Below are 7,681 nucleotides of genomic sequence, written 5' to 3'. Positions count from 1 at the left end.
TTCTAAGATACCATAAAAGTGAATTTTATTCAAGTACTTTGTCTAAGATTTTTCCTTTGGTCATTTAATATGAGTATCGAGCTTGCCTGGAAGTACGCTGTGCTAAGCTGTTCCTACAGGAAGCCCTCAGTAACGTAACGTGACCTAAAGCTACAGCGCAAATATAATGTCACAGTGGTGAAACGGAGACCGAAGGAAAAACATTTTGGAATCAGAACACAACAGTAGCAGAGGCAGAAGACCAGAAAGGAGAAGGAAGCCAAGGGATGAAGGGTATGCAACAAACGGATGCTTAGTCACTTAAGAAATACACGGGCAATTAAACTTGAATAATGTTTCCATATGTCAAATGTAAGCAGATTAAGTCTGTTCATTCTTCAAAATTACTAACTACAGTGGAAGTGAAATGGGCTTCATGATAAAAAAAATCCCACTATCTTTTAACAGCAAGCTCCAAAGGTTTTTATAAACAAAGTAAATGGGATTATCGCCATTTTACAGCTTGTGACAGTAAGACATAGAGAAGTGACAACCATTCCTGATCAAGAAAAACACTGGAACAAATTCAGAATCTTTGGCCACCAGTAGGATAAAAATACATAAAGGTAGCTAAAACCAAAACCCTTACAGTTATTGTTTATCATCTAAAATATATTTGAGCAAATAATGTTTGCAGGCTTACATTGGAAATTAATGTACTTCAAGGCAGCAATTAGATTGAGAATGGAATATAGTGCTGCTAAAATATTATCAGACTCAGAAGTCTTATAAAATAGGATGGACAAAACCCTGTAATAGCCATTAGATATTCTTATGAAACTGAAATAACTTGTTTGAACCCCAGTAATACCGGTCCTCTGAAAACTTCCCAAGTCTTAGAGGGGTAGGCACCGCTTGGTCTTTTAGTCTGACAAGCAGCTTATTTGAGGTACACTGGGAGAGTGTTGCAGTATTCCTAGGCAGGCGGAATGACGACTGCAGAAAGTTACTGTATGCAAACTGGCAAGCCCCTGAGGAGAACATGGTTTGAGGAAGGAACCATTAGTTTTGAGAAACAATTGGATTTGGGTAGATGCACAGAAGGACTCTCATTTCTCCTGTTTTCCAGATACAGACACAGCTGCAATGTGCATTCACAGATAAGTTCAGGAGAGAACAAGCTACAAGTTGCTAAGACTGCAAAGATGTCCCATCAGATTTTTTTTTAACCATTTTAGAGAGGAAACTACTTAGAGTAGGACAAAACTCTGAATTTAGTAACCCAGCCAGAGACAAATAGAAGTATCTGAAGACAAGGATGTAATGTAAATGTTGAAAGGTTAAAATACAAGGATGAAATGAAGTGCTGAAACTATGAAAGGGTAAGATATTTTAAAGTCAGTAAGAGACCCAGAATAGCAAAGGTTAGGATTAATAGCTGTAGCAATTCCTCTTATGCTTTGTAGCTTAAGAGTAGTGTTGGGACTTTAGACTCTGTCTGTTATACTTTGAAGTTCTGATTTAGATTGTTGGCTCATGCATCATACATAAGAATTTGGAGAAGACCTGCTAAATCCTTCAGGTAGGTCCCATTATAAATTCAAACACAACCTGCAGTTATCAACATATTAATAGAAAAGGTACTGATGCTGATGTTTGTATTGAGTAGGATCTTCGTCCTGCTTAAATATGACAGAACTTTGCAGATTTGCCTGAACTGTTTTTCGGTACACAGAGACATACACCTCTGGTAAGATAAAAACCGCAAAGGTGTCCAACAAAATAAGGTTGTTACCATGGAAGCTTGGGTAGCTTTTAGAATCTGAAGCAATGATTAGAGGCAATGTTTCCTCTAAGATAAGATAAAAGATCTTTCTTTAAAAAAAACCACAAACCCACAACAAACTCTCAGAAAAATAAAGGATCAAATGCCTCCCAAAGTGAGACTATTATTAATTCCCATGTGTTGAGATTAAAGGTTAGAACCTCTGAGACCCCTAAAAAGGAGAGCTCACAATATAAATACGTCTCCATTTTCCATTTAAATTTAATAAAGAATACAGATCCCCCCTCATGCCAAAGGTACAAATCACTCAACTTTGCCCCAAAAGGGGTTGAGGTGTGACTACTAGCTTTCTAGTTGCCCAAGACAACAAAGTGAATTTCACCCAATGAATTCTCTTTTACGTAACACTATGAAGTGGTTAATACCATTTCTGAATTTAAATTCTGAAACATGCATCATGCCTGCACTTACTGCAAAACCCCCTCAGCATTCAATTAAAAAAAAAATCAGAATGGGAAGCATGATTTTATCATTTCTCTATCAATAATTCAGTTACTCTTTAACAAAAAGAAATCAATGACCTTTTAAGACCTCTCTCAAATCACAACTTTATAAACAGTTATATCATGGCAACAAAATAAACAGTTTATCATATCTGATGTATTGTAATACAAATACTTGAAACTCTCATGAGAAAACAATTTCTAATTTAAGTACTATGTTTATATTCTAATGTATACAATTTGTAGAGAACACAGGACTACAGACAGTAAAATAATAGGGAAATATGAGAAAATACTAGCAAAATAACTTTACACAATAATTCTGATGACTTTCCATATCAAGCAGTTGTCAGAAAGCAAGTCTGAAGATAATAAGTTTTTAAACCACTACAGTATCTGGTGCTGTGGAAGGCTGAAGCTTCCTTAAACGAGGAAATCCAAAATCTCTACTCATCTGGAAGTGCAGGCACTTAAAAACATTGCCACAAGGACCTGCCTATATTTTCTTTGGATTTACAGCCTGAAACAACCAACAAAGGGTCATGCCTGTTTACATGCAAAAAACTACAACGAACATTAAGTATCAACGTGCATTACAACTTACATACAACTAATTCTTGCTTTTTTATCTATCAAGTTTAAAGGGGGTCAGAATCATACTATGACCATATAGTAGACGTCCCAGCCGCAGAGGTGCGGCCTGTTTTCCAAAGACTGCATGTTTTCGAAGAGACTGACTTTTAAAGCTGGCTTTGCTTGCAGGAGGCATTGAAAGACCAAAACCAGCAGTCACCCACGTAACCTACACTTACTTGGAAGAAACCCTGTGTAACAGTTTTACTATCTTGAAAAGTGAAAAAGGTACAAACGTCCAGCCAAAAAGACTAGTTCGTATGTTTGACTCGTTCAGTAGACATACATTCCTGTTTTCTAACGAACAAAGAGAGAGACTCCTGCTGCTATTGCTTATTCAGTAACATTACCCTTCTATTATAGCCAGTTACCATTAAATCCCTAACTCTGTTTCAAGGGGAAAGGCTTTAATTTTGCTTCTCCTGGCACACTGAAAACCATTTCAAATGGGGAAAAAACAGCAGACGTGAAATAAGAGCTCTGATTTAACGATGTCAACAACTTCTGTACAGTTGCAAGGCCCAAAATATTGTGGAAAAATGTTGGAACACTTTTTCCATCTAAAAGCAGTGAAGATGTCACTTAAAAAACTCTAAAATGTATTAAACAGATCTCCTTTTCCACATTAAGAAATGATCATATGATCAAAATTAATTTAGCTTTTTATTTAACATATTTACTCAAAAGTTTTATACCAATTCAGGCATCAAGCAGCTATACTCAAATGCTAGCAAGCATAATTTTAAGAATTTTGTTACAAATTCAATAGAAATACACCACTTCAGTGTTCCCAATGTTCAAGTTACAAAGTGTCATTACATATGTAATGTTCCTTGCTAACAGACACCCTGTTCCATATTAAAATTCCATCAAGATAGACCCATAAAGACTTAGCACTGGTTTTTCCTTTTTGGTTTAAGAAATGAACAGAGAATATCAAACAGAACTTCTCCTAAACATCTTCCAGTATATACAGTGCAAGATGAACAAATTGCATCAGTTACTATGTCATTAAATTACCTTTGGGAAAACACTCATATACCATTTTACAACCCTGAAAGAACTTACATAGTTGAGTACTGCATAAAACGTTTTTGGTCACATCAAAAAACAATTCATTCCATTTTATGATACTGAAATACTCCAGGTAGGCAAAACTAAACCAACAGATTTGCTAGCATTACAGTGTCAGCTTTTACAGACAATAAATGTCCTTATCTAAACTGGATAATGGTTGACCTGTCTTAAAAGGAATGGGATAAAGAAGCCAAACTACCACAGGGTGAATCTCAAACCTAAATGAAACAGCTGTCTGAAACCCCCAGCTTTATTTTGCATCAAGGAGGAACATCATAAACAGCAATACCCTTTCTCTGAGGAAATGTTTTTGGTCACTGTCAAAGACCAGTCTAGATGGGCTCTGATCTGATCCAGTACAGCTGTTCTTACGCTCTTACATACTTGACACATAGTCCTGCCTAAGTGCTACTGAACATAATTTTGCCATTTCCATTTATCAGCCTGTGAACACAGTTAATAAATTTCCCAATACACAATCTGGTCATTGCTATGAAGTTTCTTGGAGCAATACACTACTGCCTCTTCTCCGCATATCTATTAAAAATTCCAACCAACAAACTGAGTGTCCCAGGATACTACAAGATACAAACAAAGAGGAATCCTATTTCACACAGTGAGGTGGGCTAGAGGCCGATGAGAACTTCACCTCTTGCTGTTGCCCAGTAGCTGAGTACTATCACATGAGCCCACGGAGCTTACATGAATCGTTCTATTTCAGCCACTCACTAAAAACAAAGTTTGATCTGTATTTCATACAGGTCTGTCTTTCATTGATGCTCATACCTGGGAATCCAGAGGGCTACCACTTAAACCCTGCTCCCTTGGGGACTAGAAGTAGACATTTTTACTTATTTTCACATTTTCATCTGGGAGTTCTACTTCTATGGGTAATGAGTTTTACCTGGGACGATGACTTCAAAGCTCTTTATTCAGAAATTTTAACTTATTCAGCTTGGGGAAATGTTGTGTACTACAACTAACTGGAAAACCATATTAATCTCAAGAAAACAGAAAGATGTTATCTCTTCCCTAACTTCCTTTAAAAATACTAATTCCTTTTCTATGGAAGGATAAAAATATGCAAATCTATGCTGGGTATTAGGCGCAAGGCAGGGAAATGCCTGAACATTGCTTGTTTATGGTAAGGTCCAATAACTGTCATGCTGGGCTCAAAAAATTAGCTGTTGTTTGGGAATTAAAGGCTTAGCTATTCACTTTTCCCATAAAAGCCAGTGACGTTCTCGCCTAGTGCTTCAGATCCAGTCCTATGGGTTTGCCAGACATAATGCACACAAACATTCTCTGTAGTCTCTACAAGTGAACAAATACTCAAGAGTTGACTGAATTTCCCAAAACAATATTCTTCCAGTCTGCCTGAGTCATCCTGACTCCATTCATTAAACATTTTTTTTCCCAAGGATTTAAGAATTGAAGTAAATTAAAGCATTACAAGTTCATAATTTAAAATGTTCATCTTAAAAAACATTTACCTTATAATTTCTTCATTAATAGTCTGGTACGTAAGGAATTTCCAACAGCCATCGAGTAAACAATTACTGCAGTTTGGCAGAATTTCCATTTCATGTTTAATTATTTGTACAGGATACAGATCTCCATACAGTACTTGAATGCAAACTTTTGCGTAATTCATAGCTTCTAATTTAGGATATTTATATAACACGGCTTCGATAAACTGAGTTAGTAAGACCAGCTAATAATGTACTGTTTTCTACAAATTACTTCGAAGCAGTTCTGTTAATTCAGAGAAAAGAACCCTTCTTCCAAGTGTGCAGTATTATGAGTGTATATACACAGAACACTGTAGGTTTTGCATACCATATTACTAAAATAAATCTATTTTTCTCTGTGGGAACTTTTGTATGACAGAAATTCCTAGGGAAAAATATATAAAAGCTGTCATTTTTTCCACAACACAGATATTTTTCTCAAAGGAGTAATACTGAACACAGCTGTGGAAATACTAGATATTCAACAACACTATCAACCACAACAAGAATCTAAGTGAATTATGTAATGGTGTTTTTAAAGGATTAAAATTAGGAAAAAGGATTAAAACTGACTTCACTTTTTTCAAAGCAATTTCTCCAAAATCCTGAAAGCTGGCTATGCCGTTCCATTTTAGTCTCTGGCCTCATGGATTCTACTCCTTGAAAACTGTCATAGTTAGGCAATGACTGCCCTCGTGAATATTTCATGGTTCATATCCCCTTTTAAACAAATATTTGTTATAAATATATATGGCTTGCTTGCTTCTAACACAAGATGGTTCTGAACTTCTTCGGTAAAGCTTATTCACTACCACTCTTCCAGGGAGAACTCTTTTTTCCAGTTCTTTTCCCAGCATAGTCTGGCTCTCATAACAAAGGGCTCAGGAAGAAAGATTCTTACTCTTTCAATTAGACCAATTATTTTTTGGGTCTACATAAAACATTAAGATCTCCTACTCTTTCTTGCATATTTCCACAGATGAACTATAAATGTTTCATGAAGTATTTCCTTTTGTTTGAATCTGCCATCCACTCATTTCTTTTGTGTTAATCTAGTTTTTGCATTGGGAAAAGCAAAATAATTAGTCTCTTTCTTTCTTGATGAAATACGGGATCAAATAGATCTGTTTTGCCTATATTCTGTATTTATTTTGAAGGCTATTTTGACAGTCTCTGGTAAAATCTTAAATTGAAAGAAACATTGATTAGTTCTCCATTTTAGTTGAATTAAATTTCTTTCCAATCTTCTGAGCAAAGAATGGCTCATGGTTTTTTGTGAGAAGACATGCATCTCTTACATTAATTGTGAAACATATAGGAATTATAATAACCATGAAACCATAAAAACCATAGTCACAGTATGAATCATATACTGACAAATTACCAAAGATGTAATTTTATTGTTTACCAAAATAAAAGTTATGTTACTTTATGTTAGTAAATTACAAGCTTACTTTTTAAAGTCAAAGTTACTTCACATTATTGTGGGCAAGCCAAATGGAAATTACCCTTTCTAGAATATAAGCATTCAAGAAATAAAATAATAGTCTCTGCTTTACAAATTGTTCTACGAAACAGCTATTTCCATACCGCAAGTTAATATGCAATTATGACATGTTTCCTTTCAATTCACGTAAGTATTTCCACTGAGTGGTAAAAGTAACTTCTATCACCTAGTGAATTTCTATTTATGATAAAAAGCAGTGCAAAACCACCAAGGGAACCAAACATCTTAACTAAGACATTCCCATCTTTCCAAACAAATACATTTGAAAACAATATATTAGCATATCTGTCAGAGAATTCTAACTTCTCTGCTCATGTGTACGTGGTCTTGCTTTAGTTTAGAAGTTTTTGTCTTCTGATTTATTTAATTTTTTGTGAACTCTGCTGGAACACCTACCGCGCCACTTCGCTGCACGTGCAATAGCGCGAGACTGAGCTCACACCTGGATTTGAGCAGCCGTGGCCCTTTGCTGCCTCATACCCCTGCTTGTGCAAGGCTACAGCGGAGCCAGCTTTTGGAATACTGCGTAACCACAGAGGGTGTAACGCCAAGAATGTCTTTGTTACTTTATACACACAAGTTTTATTCTTTAATACGTAAGCACAACTAGTTTGAACAGCTGCAGAACTTCAACACATTTTCACTGGTGAATAAACAGACTTAACAGCATAGTTATTAGATCAGT

The 7,681-nt window shown here is 35.8% G+C and overlaps 1 protein-coding gene across 2 annotated transcripts in view; it reads right to left on the bottom strand.

Moving 5' to 3' along the window:
- CENPP (centromere protein P) overlaps positions 1-7,681 on the bottom strand; it is a 151,421-nt gene that overhangs the window by 54,805 nt on the left and 88,935 nt on the right. The gene's annotated exons all lie outside the window — the stretch shown is intronic.

The sequence above is a fragment of the Falco punctatus genome (assembly GCF_963210335.1).
Source record: "Falco punctatus genome assembly, chromosome: 4".
In the NCBI taxonomy this organism is placed as follows: domain Eukaryota; kingdom Metazoa; phylum Chordata; class Aves; order Falconiformes; family Falconidae; genus Falco; species Falco punctatus.
Note: the sequence above shows the minus strand (reverse complement) of the source record. Positions and strands in the feature narration are given on the sequence as shown.